The sequence below is a fragment of the Spermophilus citellus genome (assembly GCF_964194105.1).
Source record: "Spermophilus citellus genome assembly, chromosome: 1".
Classification (NCBI taxonomy): Eukaryota; Metazoa; Chordata; class Mammalia; order Rodentia; family Sciuridae; genus Spermophilus; species Spermophilus citellus.
The window spans coordinates 111,811,557-111,833,095 of record NC_138182.1 but is presented as its reverse complement, the minus strand read 5'-3'; the positions used below and the strand labels follow the sequence as shown (position 1 = coordinate 111,833,095).

The following is a 21,539-nucleotide window of genomic DNA, read 5'->3' as shown; positions in this document are numbered from 1 at the left end:
AGGGGTGGGGAAGTTATAGATATAAGACAAAAGAAGCAGGGGGGACAGGTGGGATGGGGGGCATTGGGTGGGTAGGGCTAAGAGAAGGGGGAATATTCATATCTTCTCTCGGGCATTCATGCATAGCTTTTTTGCTCTTTTTTCAGTTCTTTCTGGCCATCTTCATTGCCATCTGTGCTAAGGGGTATGTCAGCAAGTAGATGGGATTAAAGTGAGATTTCTGGTCTAGTAGGAGTAATTAGGTGGCTACTTTGATTATCATGAAGTTTGATTAAGAACTTCTAATCTTAGGTGCCCTGTTCTCAAAGATAAGTTGGGGTGAGGGAGAAGCAAGCCAGGCTCATGGATATTGTTCCATCTGTCTGTGTGCAAGATCCCTGTGCTTTAAAGCATTTTCAAATAATGGTGTTACATCATAAATTTAGTCTTTTTCCATTTCATCAATATTTTAAAACAAAATGATTTTTTAATATTTTTTTAGTTGGAGATGGACACAATATCTTTATTTTTATGTGGTGCTGAGGATCCAACCCAGGGCCTTGCACATGCTAGGTTCCACCACTAAGCCACAATCCCAGCACCACAAGAAGTGACTTTAATATTCTCTTTTGAACATTCAGTCCAGGAATTCTGTATTTAAGGGAGTCCTATGAGCGTAAACACATATCAGACAATAGCCATTGCTAAAGTGGTAGAAACCTTGTTCTGCCTTTCCTGAACTCTGAAGCTGTTATACAGCAAAGCTTGGCATAGTGGTGTGTGCATATAATCTGAGCAACTCGGGAAGCTAGGAGAGGATTGCAAGTTTAAATTCAGCTCTAGCAAATAAGGACCTATCTAAAAAAGGGCTAGGAATATAGCTCAGTGGTAGAGCATCCAGAGGTTCAATCGCCAGTACTGCAAAAGATAAGGTATTGGCTACACTTTTATTTTTATTATCAGGGCAATGGCTTTTGCAATATAACTAAATATGTTGTCTGTAACTCTACAAAGTTTTATTCTTTCCATTGAGCTGGATTTCTTTTTTTTTTTTTTTTTTAATTTTTTATTGATTATTTAAAGCATTACATAGACACTAATATGGCATTATGTAAAAATGTGAATATGTAACAGATGTGATTCTGGATTTCTTAATATCAAACCCAGCTCCAAATACAACAGGGGAAAGTTGGGGAGCGAGGGATGAAAATTTACTAAAAGGAATCCTCAGTGGTAAGAAGGGATTCTGGATAAGCAGACGTAACGGGATCAGTATTCTTGCTGAAGACCAGGTTGATCAGATGCCATCTGAGAGAATGAGGAATTTGATCAGATATCAAGATGAGGTATCCAGAGAGATTCTGGCTAAACTGATTTAGCAGGTATTATGATTTAGATCTCCTGTGTTAGGAGTTGAAGCAGTGTTCAGAGGTAAAATGATTGCCTTGAGAGGGCTGTAGCCTCATCAGTGGATTAATCCATTTGATGGGTCAAAAATATGAATGAATTACTGGGTGGTAAATGTAGGCATGTGGGGTTTGGCTGGAGGAGGTGGGTCAATGGGGGTAAGTCTTTGGGGACTATATCTGTCCCTGACCCTTATCTTGTTCCCGCTCTGCTTCTGATCTGCCATGAGCTGAGCAGCTTTTCTTTACCAGATCCTTCCTCCATGGTGTTTCTGTAATGGAGTTGGCTGACCATGGACTGAAACCTCTCAAACCTGAGCCAAATTTTTAAATTTTTTCTTCCTCTACATTGTTTTGTTATGTATTTTGGTCAAAATTCAGCAGGATTTTTACTAACTACAGTATGAAGGACAGGTATGGGGTGGGGTTTAGCAGGGCTCACAGGAGCCCACACAGTTTTTCAAAGAAACAGTCTTTGTCAGTACTCTGGACTACACTTACTTTCAAGTTTCTAAATATTATTTGAATTTTCAAGATGAGAAATATTATTAGTTTATTACCTTCATTTACTTAATCTAGTCACTCTTTCTTGAACCCTTTTATAACCTTTTTTCTTTTGAAGCATGGATTTCTTCTCTTTCCCTTACCTGAGTAATACTAAGATTTCTCTGTAGGGCTAAAGACCATTCTGATTTTGGATTTTTTGGTGTGAATATTTTACATAGAAACTGATATTAATCATTGATCTCTTAAGAGACTGAGGGCTAATTAATTCCATGTACAATAAATAGATCAAAAGGTCAAATTACTATCAACTTTTGTCTTCTAATCTTTTAAAATCAGTCTGATTTATGTTTTATTTTTGAATTAATTTGAGTGTTAATGAGCTCCCTTATCATTTGAGGTTGTCATAATCATTAAGTGTTTTGTATGTGCCTACAGGTGAAGACGCAGAAGAAAGACGTGGACAAGTTCTAATTCTTTTAGTAGAGCAAGCCCTTCATTTCCATGACTACAAAGCAGCCAATATGCATTGTCAGGAGAGGATGGCTGCAGGTGAGTAGACAACTTAACACTTTGCTCCTGTTCGATTTATGTAATGAATAATGGAAAAAGGTCTAGTTTGAAACCAATTGGCCTGATTGGTAAGCCAGGCACATTTTTGCTTGAGATACATTTTATTAGCATTGACAAGTGTGTATGCTGTGTGTTTATATATTGATATTTTAATAGGCTTAGATGCTATATTTGAGATTTTGGTTGCTTTTAATTCATATTAAAAATATGCTTGTCATTTTAAGGACAATTTTTTTTTGTAAAACATTTTAGTCCTATCTTATGTCTTAATAAAAGAATATCCACAGTTTGTGAATAGATAGTAAATATTCCTGTTCTTGAATTTGAAGGAAAACTGTTTTCAACCTAATTTTAAAAAATTGGGAAACAGTTTGCAATCTTAGGATTTTCCATGTTGAAATTCAGATTCCTGTTTCTGGAAAGTAGGCAGATTTGTGGAAAAAGTACTCATCTGAAGAACAGGTTCCCCAGTGGAAGGGGAAGTGATGACATCTCATCATGGGCTCTGTGCTAAACACTCTGTGCCTGTGCCTGAGCACTTTACATATCTGTCCTTCAGAGTGAGTGGCTAGGGGACTCACAAATAATGGTGTTACATCATAAATTTAGTCTTGGACTAAACTCTTGGAAAAATTCAATACTACTGTAACTCACAAACCCTAACTCCACCTGACTCTGGTTTATAAATTACATTTTGGGTATTCTAGGTCCCTGGCATCTAATTGCAGCCTCATAAACTATATATATAACTATCTCACAGAAAGCATAGAGGTTAATAAGAGCTTCTCCATTACTGTCTGAAAGTTTGCTATCAATTGTCTTTTTCAGAGTAAAAGTCACTGATTTTAATTGTAATATTATTAAAGATATGAAACTTTCAAAAAAGTGTGGCTAAAACCCAGTGCGTCACTTCATGATAACTCTGGAGCTGTGCAGAGTTGTGTACTCTTGTTGGAGTCATCCAGCGCTCAGGATTGAGCCCAGGGCATCAGGCGTGCTAGGCAGGCACTGATCGTACACTTTTTGCATGTCTACTGTTAATGAAATAACTATTCTGACACCTGCTATAATGGTAAGGAAGCCCTTATTCAGGACTGATACTGCATGTGCCCGCAAAGTCTCAGTACAGAAGAGACATCAGAAGTATCTTTAGATGCAACAAATATAGGTGGACATTCCACCAGTGAGAAAACTGAGAGGTCAGGGGATGGAAGGCTACTAAGAAGAGACATCATAAGTGGAGGGATTTTTGCTAAACCAAAACTTCAATAAGATCCTTTCTGAAGGCGTCAAGGGAAAGCAATGAAAAATTTGATTAGATATGGAAGATGTAGGGATTGTAGGTCTCTGACTTAGGAGGATTATTTCTATAACTGAAATACGTAGGCCTAGCAACGGCTAACATTGAGGTCTACGAGCAAAGGGCTCAGAGGAGCCTGACTAAAAATTGGAATAGGAGAGAATCTTTGCATTTCATCTATGAAAATGTTTAAAAACTCTTGGAAAACCTCAATACTACTGTAACTCAAAAACCTCAATATTAGAAAATGGATTTCATAGCTTGGGGTTGTGGCTCAGTGGTAGAGGGCTTGCCTAGCATGTGTGAGACTCTGGGTTTGATTCTCGGCACTACATAAGCAAATAAATAAAGGTACATCAATAACTAAAAAGAAAATGGATTTCATTTTAAAAAGTCTTCTATAATAACCACTGGTTTTGCCAACATGAAGTTCAAAATGATTCTGATTTCCTCTACAGACATTATTGTTTTAATCCAAAATTAGAGAGTTTGGTAAGAATTCTATCCTTTAAGGGTGGCTTAATTTTTACATTACGTATTTTGTATTTACAGAAATTAATCTGTACTGAAACCTTTGTTCTTAGAAAAAAGACACTCAAACTGAAACTCCTTCAAATAAAAATGAAGTATATTTTTAGAATTCACAATGTAGCATTGTATATGAAAATGATGTCCTCTGGGAGTCAGGGGCTGAGTCTCTTTCTGGTGCTGTCTTTGGATGTCTGTCTGCTGTAAAGTGAATGATCTGTGTGGGTGTCTATCTTAATGCCTCTTTTATCTAGTACTGTGTAGTCTCTGATGTGCTTTTAAATTTAAAAAAAATATTATTTAATCCTTTCAACAACCAGAGAAGAAGGCGTTGCTGTTGTCCCTTTGTAGTGGTAGTCGAAGTGTCATCCCTGAGCTTTCCCAGGTAGTTGGGTGGAGTTTCACCCTGTCTTCTGAGTTCAGATACCTACCTTTTTATTGAACATCAAAGCACAGTAGACTATTTGTATTCATTTTGAGTTAACGTAAGATTGGAGTTCATCAGGAGCACTAGTCTGGAATAACATGGAACTTTCTGGATAATATATCAGTATGATCTTTCTTTTCCAACTTAGATTCTTTAGCATTTCTGCATAATGATTACTAACAACTACCATTTTGCTTTCATACCACAAGACTTGAACAGGAATCCATTATATTGTTCATCAAAGTTTGAATTTGTTTTGTTTTTTTCTTGAAAAATTTTTTTTTTCTTGTCAATTTTGCAGGCTATGCTAAGAGTTGAGATGTTTGTAGCCAGTTGGGACAATCGGAAGGTTACCAGGACTTGGCCACCCGGCAGGAGCTCGTAGCTTTTGCTTTGACGCATTGCCCTCCTAGCAGCATTGAGCTGCTTTTGGTAGCTAGCAGTTCTCTACAGGCAGAAGTAAGTGTTCCAGATAAAATAAGTCCTGACCTGCTTGAAGTACATTATTTTGGGGGTGTGGGTTTCAGATGTATAATCATTTTTTCAGTAATATGAGAATTTTAATTGGTAGAAGACAAATAGATTATCATGTATAGGAATGAGGATTTGAAATAGGATATAAAACAGTTTTGGTACTTTTATTATAGTAAGGAAGAAAGGGTACACAATGGACTTGAGAAAAATTGAAATATCAGGAAATAAATTATTAAATATAATGGGGAAAGTTAGTGTTAAAAATAAAATGCTTGGGAAACGGCCATGTGAAGTACATCTGAAGCCATGTGAGTAAAGCATGTGGTGGCACCAGTCCCTTAGGAATCCTTTGGAATTTGGGGTGGGAGCTAGCTTTGGATGGACAACTTGGTTTCTTAGTATTCATAGGCTGCATCTTGTGAGGAGACTGGACTTCACATTTTCATCTCATTTATTGCATTGTATGCCAGATTTTGCACGGTTGATTCCCTCTCCTGAAACTTGCTTCCTTGTGAAGCTGTTCACCAAGTGAGCCTATTACTAATTCATTATGAAATAGCCCTTTCTTCATAGTGAAGAGAGGCAAGTTTAAAAACACTACTCTTTTATAACACAGCCGTTCTTTTTTCAGATTCTTTATCAAAGAGTGAATTTCCAGATCTATCCTGAAGGAGGAGAAAATACCACCGCCTCACCATTGATAAGTAAAGCACTGCATGAGGTAAGCCAAGCTGGGAGGGAGGAAAGAGTGGAGTCAAGTGAGGTCAGATGTATAACCTCAGGAATGGGGGGTTTTGTGTGGTGACCACTTTTCAACTCGTGTGAGAAACGTTCATATAGAAAACTATGCAAGGGGAACGCCGGGGGCGGAAAGAGCGAACAGGGCAGCGCCGGCTGTAGAAACCGCGGCGGAGAGAGGCGTGGGAGCTCGAGGCAGAGACACACCGGAGAGAGTGAGCCAGCACCCTGCCATCATCCCGAAATAGCGAGAGGAGAAAGATGGCGGCGGGAACATCAAATAAATTTATAGGAAAATAACAGTAACCCAGCAGTCAACCAGAACAAGAAGCAACATGAGCAGCTTCAAGAAGCAAGGAAGAAGAGGAGTACAAGCAATGCAGGACAGCCTAAATATTCAGGAGGACCTAGAGTCATCAGAAAAATGGTCATATAAAGACCTCAAGGAACACCTTAGACAGATGGAATGGAACCTCAAAGAGGATACGAGACAGCAAATTCAAGCAGCGAAAGAACACATTGAGAATGAGTTACATAAACAGCTAAAAGAAGAAGTTAAGCATCTTTATAAGGAGATAGAGATTATAAAAATAGTCAAACAATAATTCTAGAAATGAAGGAAACGATAAAAAAAATTAAAAACTCAATCGAGAGTATCACTAACAGAGTGGAGCAAGTAGAAGCCAGAACGTCAGATAATGAAGACAAAATATATCAACTTGAAAAGAGTCTAGCCAACTCAGATAGGCTGGTTAAAAATCACGAGAAAAACATCCAAGAGATTTTGGATAACTTAAAAAAACCAAACTTACGAGTCATCGGGATAGAGGAAGGCACAGAGATTCATGCCAAGGGAATGAATAACCTGCTGAATGAGATAATTACAGAAAACTTTCCAGAAATAAAAAAGGAAACAGATATACAAATTGTAGATGCATACAGGACACCGAGCACACAAAATCACAGTAGACCAACGCCAAGACACATTGTTATGAAGCTATCCAATATACAGAACAAGGAGAAAATATTAAAAGCTACAAGAGAAAAGAGACAGATTACATTTAGGGGTAAACCAATAAGGTTGACAACGGATTTTTCATCACAGACGCTGAAAGCGAGAAGATCCTGGAACAACGTATTTCAAACACTGAAAGACAATGGATGCAACCAAGAATTCTGTATCCAGCAAAATTAAGCTTCAGATACGACAACGAAATAAAAATCTTTCATGATAAACAAAAGCTAAAAGAATTTGCAGACAGAAAACCTGCATTGCAAAGCATTTTGAGCAAAACACTACACGAGGAAGAGATGAAAAACAATAACCAAAACCATCAGTGGGAAGTGCCTCAGTAAAGACAGAGGGCAAGGGGAAAGATAATCACGGAGAAACAAACTAAATATTTAAAAAAAAAAAAAGGGATAAACATTCAAACATGGATGGAAGTTCAAACCATATATCAATAGTAACTCTGAATGTTAACGGCCTAAACTCTCCAATAAAGCGACATAGGCTGGTATCATGGATTAAAAAAACAAATCCAACAATATGCTGCCTCCAGGAGACACATCTGATTGGAAGAGACATACACAGGCTGAAGGTGAAAGGATGGGAAAAAATATACCACGCACACAGTTCTCGTAAGCAAGCAGGAGTGGCCATCCTCATATCGAATAAAATCGACTTCAAGACTAAGTTAATCAAAAGGGATAAAGAAGGTCATTATATACTGTTAAAAGGAACCATTCACCAACAAGACATAACAATTATCAATATTTATGCACCAAACAATGGTGCTGCGACATTCATAAAACAAACTCTCCTCAAGTTCAAGAATCAAATAGACCACAACACAATAATTATGGGTGACTTCAACACACCTCTTTCACCATTGGACAGATCCTCCAAACAAAAATTGAATAAAGAAACTATAGAACTCAATATCACAATCAACAACCTAGACTTAACTGACATATATAGAATATATCAACCATCATCAAATGGATATACTTTTTTCTCAGCAGCACATGGATCCTTCTCAAAAATAGACCATATATAATGCCATAGGGCAACCCTCAGTAAATATAAAGGGGTGGAGATAATACCATGCATTTTATCTGATCATAATGGAATGAAACTGGAAATCAATGATAAAAGAAGGAAGGAAAAATCCTACATCACATGGAAAATGAACAATATGTTACTGAATGATCAATGGGTTACAGAAGACATAAAGGAGGAAATTAAAAAATTCTTAGAGATAAATGAAAATACAGACACAACATATCGGAATCTATGGGACACAATGAAAGCAGTTTTAAGAGGAAAATTCATCGCCTGGTGGTCATTCCTCAAAAAAAGAAAAAAACAACAAATAAATGAGCTCACACTTCACCACAAAGCCCTAGAAAAGGAAGAGCAAAACAACAGCAAATGTAGCAGAAGGCTAGAAATAATTAAAATTAGAGCGGAAATCAATGAAATTGAAACAAAAGAAACTATTGAAAAAATTAACAAAACTAAAAGTTGGTTCTTCGAAAAAATAAATAAGATCGACAGACCTTTAGCCATGCTAACGAAGAGAAGAAGAGAGAGAACTCAAATTACTAACATACGGGATGAAAAAGGCAATATTACAACAGATCCTACAGAAATACAGAAGACAATTAGAAATTATTTTGAAAACCTATATTCCAACAAAATAGAAGATAGTGAAGACATCGATAAATTTCTTAAGTCATATGATTTGCCCAGACTGAGTCAGGAGGATACACACAATTTGAACAGACCAATATCAATGGATGAAATTGAAGAAGCCATCAAAAGACTACCAACCAAGAAAAGCCCAGGACCGGATGGATATACAGCGGAGTTTTACAAAACCTTTAAAGAAGAATTAAAACCAATACTTTTCAAGTTATTTCAGGAAATAGAAAAAGAGGGAGCTCTTCCAAACTCATTCTATGAGGCCAACATCACCCTGATTCCGAAACCAGACAAAGACACCTCAAAGAAAGAAAACTACAGACCAATATCTCTAATGAACCTAGATGCAAAAATCCTCAATAAAATTCTGGCGAATCGAATACAAAAACACATCAAAAAAATTGTGCACCATGACCAAGTAGGATTCATCCCTGGGATGCAAGGATGGTTCAACATACGGAAATCAATAAATGTTATTCACCACATCAATAGACTTAAAGATAAGAACCATATGATCATCTCGATAGATGCAGAGAAAGCATTTGACAAAGTACAGCATCCCTTTATGTTCAAAACATTAGAAAAATTAGGGATAACAGGAACCTACCTTGACATTGTAAAAGCTATCTATGCTAAGCCTCAGGCCAGCATCATTCTGAATGGACAAAAGTTGAAGGCATTCCCTCTAAAATCCGGAACAAGACAGGGATGCCCTCTATCTCCACTTCTATTCAATATAGTTCTCGAACCACTGGCCAGAGCAATTAGACAGACGAAAGAAATTAAAGGCATAAAAATTAGAAAAGAAGAACTTAAATTATCACTATTTGCAGATGACATGATTCTATACCTAGAAGACCCAAAAGAGTCTACAAAGAAACTACTAGAACTAATAAATGAATTCAGCAAAGTGGCAGGATATAAAATCAACACGCATAAATCAAAGGCATTTCTGTATATCAGCGACAAATCTTCGGAAACGGAAATGAGGAAAAACACTCCATTCAAGATATCCTCAAAAAAAATAAAATACTTGGGAATTAACCTAACAAAAGAGGTGAAAGATTTATATAATGAAAACTACAGAACCCTAAAGAGAGAAGTTGATGAAGATCTTAGAAGATGGAAAATCATACCCTGTTCATGGATAGGCAGAACTAACATCATCAAAATGGCGATATTACCAAAAGTTCTCTATAGGTTTAATGCAATGCCAATCAAAATCCCAACGGCATATCTTGTAGAAATTGACAAAGCAATCATGAAATTCATATGGAAAAATAAAAGACCCAGAATAGCAAAAGCAATTCTAAACAGGAAGTGTGAATCAGGCGGTATAGCGATACCAGATTTCAAACTATATTACAAAGCAATAGTGACAAAAACAGCATGGTACTGGTACCAAAACAGGCGGGTGGACCAATGGTTTAGAATAGAGGACACAGAGACTGATCCACAAAGTTACAACTATCTTATATTTGATAAAGGGGCTAAAAGCATGCAATGGAGGAAGGATAGCATCTTCAACAAATGGTGTTGGGAAAACTGGAAATCCATATGCAACAAAATGAAACTGAACCCCTTTCTCTCGCCATGCACAAAAGTTAACTCAAAATGGATCAAGGAACTTGATATCAAACCAGAGACTCTGCATCTGATAGAAGACAAAGTTGGATCCGATCTACAAATTGTGGGGTCGGGCTCCAAATTCCTTAATAGGACACCCATAGCACAAGAGTTAACAACAAGAATCAACAAATGGGACTTAATTAAACTTAAAAGTTTTTTCTCAGCGAGAGAAACAATAAGAGAGGTAAACAGGGAGCCTACATCCTGGGAACAAATCTTTACTCCTCACACTTCAGATAGAGCCCTAATATCCAGAGTATACAAAGAACTCAAAAAATTAGACAATAAGACAACAAATAACCCAATCAACAAATGGGCCAAGGACCTGAACAGACACTTCTCAGAGGAGGATATACAATCAATCAATAAGTACATGAAAAAATGCTCACCATCTCTAGCAGTCAGAGAAATGCAAATCAAAACCACCCTAAGATACCATTTCACTCCAGTAAGATTGGCAGCCACTATGAAGTCAAACAACAATAAGTGCTGGAGAGGTTGTGGAGAAAAGGGTACACTTGTACATTGCTGGTGGGACTGCAAATTGGTGCGGCCAATTTGGAAAGCAGTTTGGAGATTCCTGGGAAAGATGGGAATGGAACCACCATTTGACCCTGCTATTGCCCTTCTTGGACTATTCCCTGAAGACCTTAAAAGAGCATGCTACAGGGATACTGCCACATCGATGTTCATAGCAGCACAATTCACAATTGCTAGACTGTGGAACCAACCCAGATGCCCCTCAGTAGATGAATGGATAAAAAAAATGTGGCATCTATACACAATGGAGTACTATGCAGCAATAAAAAATGACAAAATCATAGAATTTGCAGGGAAATAGATGGCACTAGAGCAGATTATGCTTAGTGAAGCTAGCCAATCCCTAAAAAACAAATACCAAATGTCGTCTTTGATATAATGAGAGCAACTATGAACAGAGCAGGGAGGAAGAGTAGGAAGAAAAGATTAACATTAAACAGAGACATGAAATGGGAGGGAAAGGGTGAGAAAAGGGAAATTGCATGGAAATGAAGGGAGACCCTCATTGCTATACAAAATTACATACAAGAGGTTGTGAGGGAATGGGAAAATAAACAAGGAGAGAAATGAATTACAGTAGATGGGGTAGAGAGAGAAGTTGGGAGGGGAGGGGAGGGGGGATAGTAGGGGATAGGAAAGGTAGCAGAATACAACAATTACCAATAGGACATTATGTAAAAATGTGGAAGTGTAACCGATGTGACTCTGCAAGCTGCATTTGGGGTAAAATTGGGGGTTCATAACCCACTTCAGTCCAATATATGAAGTGGGTTATGTCAAGAGCTTTGTAATGTTGTGAACAACCAATAAAAAAAAAAAAAGAAAACTATGCAAAACAAAAATGTCCTGCTCAACAAATTATCACAAAGAATACACCCATGAGACCCCCTACACAGTGAAGAAATCGTTCTGACTGGCCTGCCGCAGTACAACCATAGTCTCTCCCAGCTTCCTTCTAGCCCAGAGGGCACTGCTATCCAGACTAAACCAGATAAGCAAGTCTTTTATTTTTTTTAATAACATTTAAGACCCACCCAATATATATACCCTACTAGTTTAATTTTTTCTGTTTTTATACTTTATAGATAGTTAAACCCAACACGAAATTCATTCAAACTGTATGTGTATGTGTGTATATATAAAAACTCTGTTTTTTGATGTATAGACATTAACTGCTGCATGTGTATATTATGGTTTATGCATTATAATGTTGATTTATATTGGCTTGTTTTCAACTTTGGCTACTAGAAATGCCTCTAGTGCCCATGGCCATATATTTCTCTTGGGCATATACCTAGCGCTGGAAGTGCACAATATTTTTTACACATACACACACACACACCCACCCACACACGCCCACACCCCCAAATAATTTAATTTTTCAAAGTGTTTTTTTTAGCTAACAGCACTTTCAGCAGCAGTGTATAGGATTGCCAGTTATGCCCATCCTAGTACCTTAGTATTGTTCGTCTTAGAAATTTTATCTATTTTCCTACGTATTTAGTGATAACTAGTTTTGATTTGAATTCTTATTTTTCTGGTCTAATAAGATGGAGTTATCTCTGGAGAGATCTTTTTCGAGGTGCCTGTTCAGTTCTCTTTCTCTTTTTTGATTTTTTTCCCTTTTTCTAATTGAGATTCTTATTTTTCAAGATCAAAAGGGTTTTTTATTTTTTAAAATATTTAATTTTTAGTTTTAGGTGGACACAATATCTTTATTTTTATGTGGTGCTGAGGCTCAAACCCAGTGCCTCACTTAATACTAGCCAAGCACTCTACCACTTGAGCCACAACCCCAGCTCTCAAAAGAGTTACATCAATGTCCTGCATAACACATTTATCTTCTGGTCTTATATCTGATATTAATATACCCATACGCACTTTAAAGCACACTTACCCATTTTTTCTTGTATTCATTTTTTTAACCTGCAAATGCCATAATTTTATTCTCCTTTAATGCTGAGTAATATTCCATTGTGTATGTATATCAGTTTCTATTCCGTTTTTTGAAATTTATTTGTTCCGTTATATATGACAGCAGAATGCATTTCAATTCATAGTACATATATAGAGCACAATTTTCATGTCTGTGGTTGTACAAAAAATAGATCATACCATTTGTGTCTTAATATATGGAATTGGGGGTACTGATGTCCATCTCATTCCACTATCTTTCCTATCTCCCTCTCCCCTCCCTTCCCCTCACTTTCCCTTTTATTGAGATTCTTGTGAATAACATTTATATGAACTAATTAAATATTTATAAATCTCCTGGTAGTCTATCCTGGGAGAAAAAGGAAGGCAAGTATATCCCCTGACACTTGTTTTCTGTTGATCAACATCTGCTCCATGGGATTTCAATTTTCATGACTATTTCTAGCAACATGTAACTGGTATTTTTTAGATTAAAGGTATTTTAGTTTCTGACTTTGCAGCTGGATAAATTAAGAGGTGATGATCCTTGTTGTAGATTTTTTTCTAATAAGATTCCATCAATGGTAGTCTTCATTTCCATAGTATAAGATGTCATCCGTTTCTCCAGGAGCCGTGTTGGAAGGTATGCATTGTGATAAGTTCGGTGCACCTAACTTTTTGTTTAATTGGCTGTATTCATCTTGACAAATCCATTAACAATATGTGTACTATGTGGTACTTTTAGTACTATGGTACAGAGCTTCAGTTGTGCAATCTATGCAGTTAGAATGGAGAGATTTAGCTTTTTCCTACAGTAGAACATATATAATTTTCACACCTGTATTATATTAAAAATTACATTTAGTGAGCATATATTGAAAATATATGTATGTGTTCCCAGTTCAGTGTACGTGATCTGAGGATCTCGGAGAAGTTTGTGATGTGACTTTTTGCCCACATGGAGATTGTGGTCCTCTTTCTGCAGTGGTGACTCTAGGACAGCACTGACCAATAGAAGTTTCTTCTATTGGAATGTTCTCTTCCTGCATGCCCAGTGTGCCAGCTACTAGTCACATGTAGCTGTTGAGCACTTTAAATATGACTAGTATCTTTAAGGAATCAAATTCTAAATTTTATTTAATTTAAATTTGACCCCCCCCTTTGGTGCTGGGGGTCAAACACTGTTTCGTGTATGCAAGGCAGGTACTCTGCCACTGAGCTATGCCCCAATCCAGTTTATATTTAACAGCCACATGAGGTTGTTGGCTGCTGTGTTGGTCATCACAACTCTGGAGGAGCTCACCTTCAGTAGAGGATTGGTTTGGTCACCTTCACTGCAGACAGTGGGGTTTTGGTGGTTCTCCCTTCAAATTGAAGCTGTAGCATTTTCCAGGTGTCTGCAGTGGTGTGGATACGTTTCATCCTTGGGTGTATTTAGACTTGTGGTTGCACTGATTAGGAATTAATGTTACCTTTCTGGGTATAAGAACACATTCAATTCTGTGGTGGTTTCTCCATGGGATTCAGAGGAGTTTTTATGAAAGCTAGTGCTCACTGTGTTCTGTGAATTAGGTGTGAATTAAGAGGACTCTCTTTTAGGGTCCAATTGAAGACCTGTGTTTTTTGAAATTGTTTTGTTTTTGGTACCAAGGATTAAACTAGCCCAGGGATGATTAACTACTGAGCCACATCCCCAGCTTCCCCCCCTCCCTTTAATATTTTTAGTTGTAGATGGGCACAATACCTTTATTTTATTATTTTTATGTAGTTCAAACCCATTGCCTCACACATGCGAGACAAGCACTCTAGCACTGAGCTGCAACCCCAGCCCCCTTTTAAATTTTTATTTAGAGATAGTCTCACTGAGTTTCTTAGGGCCTCACTGAGTTGCCGAGCCAGACCTTAAACTCATGATCCTCCTGCCTCAGCCTCCCGAGCTGCTGGGATTACAGGCAAGTACCACTGCACCCAGCATGAAATCTTAATCCAAGATCTTGCATCTTTTGAACCTCTGCCACTTCTCACTTGTCAAGTCATGTCTGGCACTCTGAATGGCTCTCTGACATCATCTCTTGTCCTGTGTTTCAGACACTCCTATGTCCCAGTCATGGCAAAGTCATCACCATTCTGAGTGGGTTCTTTCATACCTCTGGTGGTATGAGTTTTCCGTCTGCTTATACTACTGTTCTCATTTTGTATTCTGAATCTTATCCCTTCAGCTTAAGTGATTTCTTTCTAATGTTGTCTTTGAGTCCTCTAATTGCTCCTTCCTCTATATTCCATAAATATTGTCCCATCAGTTTGTTCATACGCTCACAGGTATGGTGCAAACTTGTATGGTCACTGAAAGTGTGTCATTTATCTTTGTACTCCTCCCAGAGTGTTTATTACCTAGTGAATGCCTGTTAAATGTTTGATAAAGCTCACTTGAAAACTAACCTTGTAATGATTAGTCTGTGGAAAATTAATTAGGAAGTAGAGTTTAACATAAAAACACAAAGACTTTCTGAGTTAACTCTTTTGTATGTCCTTGGTGGTTCTTGAGGTTCTGTTGTTTTGGCCACTGTAAGGGATATGTCATTGCTCAGTATAGAATTACTGAGTTTAGCTCCTTGAGCTTTTTCTGCATTCTCATTCTTCTTATAATCTGTGGAAAGCCTTTTGTGACTTGGCTTTCCTGTTTCCTGCCTCTACAAAGTCTGGCTCCTTGGTGGCTTCTTTGGAGTAGGCCATGCTGTGTCACCACACGTGGGCACATACTGCTCTATTAAAACCTCATCCGTAAATGAAAGCAACCACCAGCCATCCTCTGCATGTTCCACTTAGTGAGAAAAAGGAACTCTTCCAAAATGATTTTTTGCTCTTTATTTTTTCCTTTTTAAAAGCTTCCTTGTCTTCCTTTGTGCTCTTTTGGCAAGTTGTAATGGATCCAGATCTCGTGAAGTGCTCACCTGAACCCTCAGTGAACACATTATGGTTTTGACTCATGAAGCACATTTCAGAATGTTATAGCTACTATTATTAGGTTAAAATACAGTGTTTAGCTGTAAGATGCGTGTGCTACACATTCACAGTACATACAGTAAACACATTAAATTGTAACTCATAAATGAGTGCTGACTTTATGTATAATCTGCATAATACTTCAGACTTTCATTACTTGAGTTGTGAAAATGATTTTTATTTATATATCCAAGCAAAATAAAGATGTAATTGTTATGCAGTAGCATTTGCATTAGTACAAGTGGATCCCACAAATTTGAAGATAATGTTTTTGTCCCTGTGAACATAGTTGTTTATGAATAGAACAAAATGCAGACCTTGTGAATAACTACAAAACCATAGGTTTCCAGTTTTTTATTAATGTTGTTTATTATGCCATTTAAATGGAACAGTGTTCCACCACTTAAGTATATTAACATTTTGTTTAGTATTAGTTATAGCATTTAGCCAATGGTGTTTTCCCAAGATAAATTTAATTAGAGTTAGAAATGGTTTTTATATAGGGTTTCCATTAAAAAAAATCATTTTCATGTGGGTAAACTTATGAGCATTTTAAGTGACTACAGAGTTATATGATTGGACTAATGTTTAAATTTGAACATGGCCTAAGCCTATAGCTGTTTTGAATTTATAAAAAAAATTGTTTAGAAATATTGAAATAAAAGTAAGCAAAAGAGCAGTTGTGTTTCAGATCATGGCCGGCATTTTCTTTATCCATTTACCAGTTGATAGACAGTTGGATTGTTTCTGCTTCTTGGCTATTATGAATATGTTGCTATGAACATTGATGTTCAGATTTTTGTATGTAAATGTCATTTCTCATGTGCCTAAGTGTAGAATTGTTGTATGCTCTACTTGTGTTTAACGTTGGAAGAAACTGCCAATGTTTTCCAGTGTGGCTGCACATTTTTACATTCTCACCAGAAATAAGTTGAGCTTCTGTTTTCTCTGCACCTTCCCTAATACTTGCTGTTCACTGGCATCTTGATTGATTTTTTGTTTTTTAATTTGTTATACACGACAGTAGAATCACTTTGATACATCATATATAATGGAGTAAAATTCTTCATTCTTGTTATACAGGATGTAGAATCCCACTGGTCATACAGTTATATATGTACATAGGGTAATAATGTCTGATCCATTCCACTATCTTTCCTACCGCCATAACCCCATCCCCTCCCTTCACTTCCTTCTACCTAAAGTAACTCTATTCTCTAACCCCACCCCCGTTGTGAGTTAGTATCCACATATCACAGAAAACATTTGGCCTTTGCTTTTTGGGGGATTAGTTTATTTCAATTAGCATGATATTTTTCAGTTCCATCCATTTACCTGCAAATGCCATAATTTCATTCTTTAAGGCTGAGTAATATTCCATTGTGTATATATATACCATACTTTTTTAATCCATTCATCTGCAGAAGGGCTCTTACGTTGGTTCCATAGTTTATCTATTGTGAGTTGAGCTGCTATTAACATTGATGTGGCTGCATCACTGTAATATGCTTTCTTTTAAGTCCTTTGGGTATAAACTGAGAAGTGGAAAAACTGAGTCAAATGGTGGTTCCATTCTAAGGTTTTGGTTGTTTTTTTATACATATTTTTTTTCATTTGTAGATGGACACAATACCTTTATTTTGTTTTTATGTGGTGTTGGGGATTGAACCCAGTGCTTCACGCATGCTAGGCAGGCACTCTACCTGTGAGCCACAACCCTGACCCCACAGGAGTGTTTTCTAATCTACTCTTACATGTGTACTGTCATTATGGTTTTGGTGTTCATATCCCAAGTAATGAACAACAGTGAGGACCTTTTTATGTGCTCATTGGCCATTCCAGTATCTTCTTTGGTGAAATGACTTAAAATATTTTGCCCATTTTTAACTAAGCTATTTGTCTTATCATTGCACTAAAAGAGATTATTGTTGGGTTTTTTTTCTTAAACATTCTGGATACAAGTCTTTTATCTGACTTGAAATTTGAAAACACTTTTCTCTCAATATGAGACTTGAATTTTTTTTAATGGCGTATTTTTTTGTTTTTGGTACCAGTAGTGTCTACCTTTTTTGTTGTTGTTTGGAGATATAGTCTCTGCTAAGTTACCTAGGGCCTTGTTAATTTGCTGAGTCTAGCTTTGATCTGGGATTACATGTACCACACCTGGCTAAAGGGTGACTTTTGAAGTGTGAAATTTTTTTGTTGCTAAAATCCTATTAGTTAATACTTTCTTTAATTGCTTGTGTTCTTGATGTTGTATCTGAGAAATCTGTGCCTAACCCAGTATTATGAAGTTTTACTCCTATGCTTTTCTCTGAAAGCTTTTTCATTTTTACATATATTGATAAATAAGAAATAGTAATTTCTTTTTGTATGAAATAAGTATAGACTGGAGTAAATAACCATATACAAAAAGAATTTAAGGATTCTCCATACTGCTTTCCATATTGGCTGCACCAATTTGCAGTCCCACCAGCAGTTTGAGTATGCCTTTTTTCACACATTCTCGCCAACAGTTATTGTTGTCTGTATTCTTAATAGCTGCCATTCTGACTGGAGTGAGATGAAATATTAGAGTAGTTTTGATTTGCATTTCTCTAATTGCTAGCTATGATGAACATTTTTCATATATTTGTTGATTGTATCTTTTGAGAAGTGTCTGTTCAGTTCTTTGGCCCATTTATTGATTGGGTTATTTGGGTTTTTTTGGTGTTAAGATATTTGAGCTCTTACAAATTCTAGAGATTAGTGTTCTGTCTGACATGCATGTGGAAAAATTTGTTCCCAATTAGTAGGCTCTCTAGTCACCTCACTGATTGCTTTTTTTTTTTTTCTGAGAAGCAGCTTTTTAGTTTGAATCCATCCCATTGATTTGATTCTTGATATTAATTTTTTCCACTATAGGAGTCTTATTAAGAAAGTTGGGGCCTAATCCCACATGATGGAGATTTGGGCCTACTTTTTCTTCTGATAAACACAGTGTTGCTGGTTTAATTCCTAGGTCCTTGATCCACTTTGAGTTGAGTTTTGTGCATATTGAGAGAGAGGAGTTTAATTTCATTTGTTGCATATGGATTTCCAGTTTTCCCAGCACCATCTGCACTGGGAATGGAACCACCATTTGACCCAGCTAACCCACTCCTTAATCTATACCCAAAGGACTTAAAAACAGCATGCTACAGGGACACAGCTACATCAGTGTTTATAGCAGCACAATTTACAACAGGTAAACTGTGGAACCAACCTAGAAGCCCTTCAGTAGATGAATGGATAAAGAAAATGTGGTATATATACACAATGGAATATTATTCAGGATTAAGAGAGAATAAAATTATGGCATTTGCAGGTAAATGGATTTAGCTGGAGAATATATTGCTAAGTGAAATTAGCTAATCCCCAAAAAACAAATGCCGAATGATTTCTCTGATTTAAGGATACTGATTCATAATATGCTGCAAGGGTTCGGGGGGATAGGAGGATTAAATGAACTCTAGATAGGACAAAGGGGAAAAGGGGAGGAGGACATACGGGTAGGAAAGATGGTGGAATGTGATGGCCATCATCTCCCTAAGTATATGTATGAAGACACGAAGGATGTGACTCTACATGTGTACAACCAGAGATGAAAAATTCTGCTCTATATGTGTAATATGAATTGTAATGCATTCTGTAGTCACATATAACAAATTAAAATTTTAAAAAAAGATGAATTTATAACATTACCTTGTGCACATAAAGAAATCGACCTGAAATAAATATATTTATTTTCTCTTAAGTCTTATAACTCATTCTTTCTCAATGGGCATAAAATCCAGAATGTTTCTTGTCTTAAAACAACTAGATATGAACCATCTATGATAAAGTATTAACATTGTTAACTTTTGATAAGTAATACAGAGATACATGTGGTAACTTTGTGGTTTCTGCTTTTTTAAAATATAAAATAACAGTATATTAATATGCAAGTTACAGTTCTCTGATCTACTATCCCATGAATCCCATTAGAGATAAACATTCTTAAGTTTAGATGTATCCTGTATTTTTCTTGAGTATAGACAGATTTTACTTAACGCTTCTCCTGGCTCCTAGATGATATTTTTTTTTCAAGACTATAAGGACCATATATATTATTTTTCTGCAGCTTGCATTTTTGTATACTGCTTTGTGTTCTGGAATCTGCTCTTGTCACATGTAGACCATTTATGTAATGGCTGCATGGGGTTCATTGGATGCACATACCATGATTAATTGACTATTGCTTTGTTTTGGGACATTGAGACTGTCCGTTTTTCGCCTTTTTAGACTGAACTATTCTGGACATCTTATGCACACATTTTGCACACTAATTCTAGTATTGTTGCCCTCATAAAATGGTAGAAATGAACTCCTGGTATATGTAATTGCCTGTGATTTTTGTTAGCTTTTCCTTTGTACATTTGTGTAAGTGCTCCCTTTGTCTTTCCACTGTTATGAGCCAGTACATCACTGGAAATACGGTAAGTCCTCAGTAATTGTTATTTTGCTATTTTTTTTCTTAAACAACACCGTCTGGTGTACATTCTCTGTGGAAGACTTTGGTTACAAAAATCATTTGTCCTCAGTTATCCAGTTGGTAATGCAGTAGGACACATTTCAGAATATTCATTTATGCATCTCAGTCAGCATGTAGATCTGCCCACAGGAGGGCACACTGATCCTTGTTTTACTTCCGGGATGATGTGCTTAGTTAATTGAGACTTTTGTCCCCAGGAATTCAGGTGAGCATATGGTTTTGATTGGTTTGGCAATTCTACATTATGGATTTCCTCACAAACGTTAAAATTGGCTGCTTCCTCTTTTAGCACTGTAGTTGGAATTCCAAAACTTTCTTCCTTTTTTTCTTTCCTTCATAGGGCCCATGCCATTTTTCTAATATTTGTTTCATTTTCTGTTTTAAAATAATTGTTTTAGCAAGATGGAATACAGGTTTATTGTGTATTTGCTGTTTAAATCCATTTGTAGGTGACACTTTCCAAAAAAAAATATATTCAAGTTGCCTTTCTTGCTTACAGTGAAATCTGTGGGTGGTACCCATTTCTGTTTACCTTTAAGGAAGCATCTTGATATTGCTCACTTCAGCTGGTCAGTATGTGCCACTCTGAGAGACTTCTCCTGTATTGTTTTGGTGTATGCTTTCAGTGGCTGCATCTTCTGTCTCGTTCACCTACTCTGAGTCCTTCTTTCCTCACCATTTCACCAAAGAAACCTGTGTGAGTCGCCAGTGACCTCTTATGTTCGTGGGTCAAAACTTGATATTTGTTTTATTTGACCCATAAGTAACATTTGACATACTTCTTTCAGGGAATGGTTAACCCACTTGGCTTGTTTTTCTTGGGCGTCCCTGGCTCTTATTCCCATTGTCTTTGCTGGTTCTTCTTCATCTTCCAGCTTAATGTCAGATGCTCTGGTCTATCTTCTCACAATCTGTCCCCTGTCTGTGCTCCTCCCCTAGAGGATGTCACCCGCTATCAAGACTTCAGATATCAATTTTGATGACTACCTACTCTTTAACACTAGCCTGAGTTCCAGGCTTAAATGTACCACCACCAGCCTGACATCTCTTCGCCTTTCTTAAAGACATCCCAATTGCAGTATGTCAAAATTGTTATCATCTCCCCTTCTGTACCCACCTCTGCCCTTTAGCCCCTATTCCCTGGAATACTGGTGTTCTTTCTTCAGTTTTACCCATGTCCAGAAAGAACAAGTCTATCTTTACAGTTGTTCACAGCGTAAATCTTCCTGGCATCCTTGATTCTTCTCTTTCCCCTGCACAATGCA

General features: G+C 37.0%; 1 protein-coding gene across 1 annotated transcript in view; it reads left to right on the top strand.

Annotated features, from left to right (window-relative positions):
- Positions 1-5,018: 5,018 nt before the first annotated feature.
- LOC308646287 (NBAS subunit of NRZ tethering complex-like) overlaps positions 5,019-21,539 on the top strand; it is a gene marked incomplete at its 3' end in the record, with an annotated part of 80,258 nt that continues 63,737 nt past the window's right edge. The window contains exons 1-2 of the mRNA XM_081289021.1: positions 5,019-5,176; positions 5,823-5,912. The remainder of the gene's footprint in view (positions 5,177-5,822; positions 5,913-21,539) is intronic.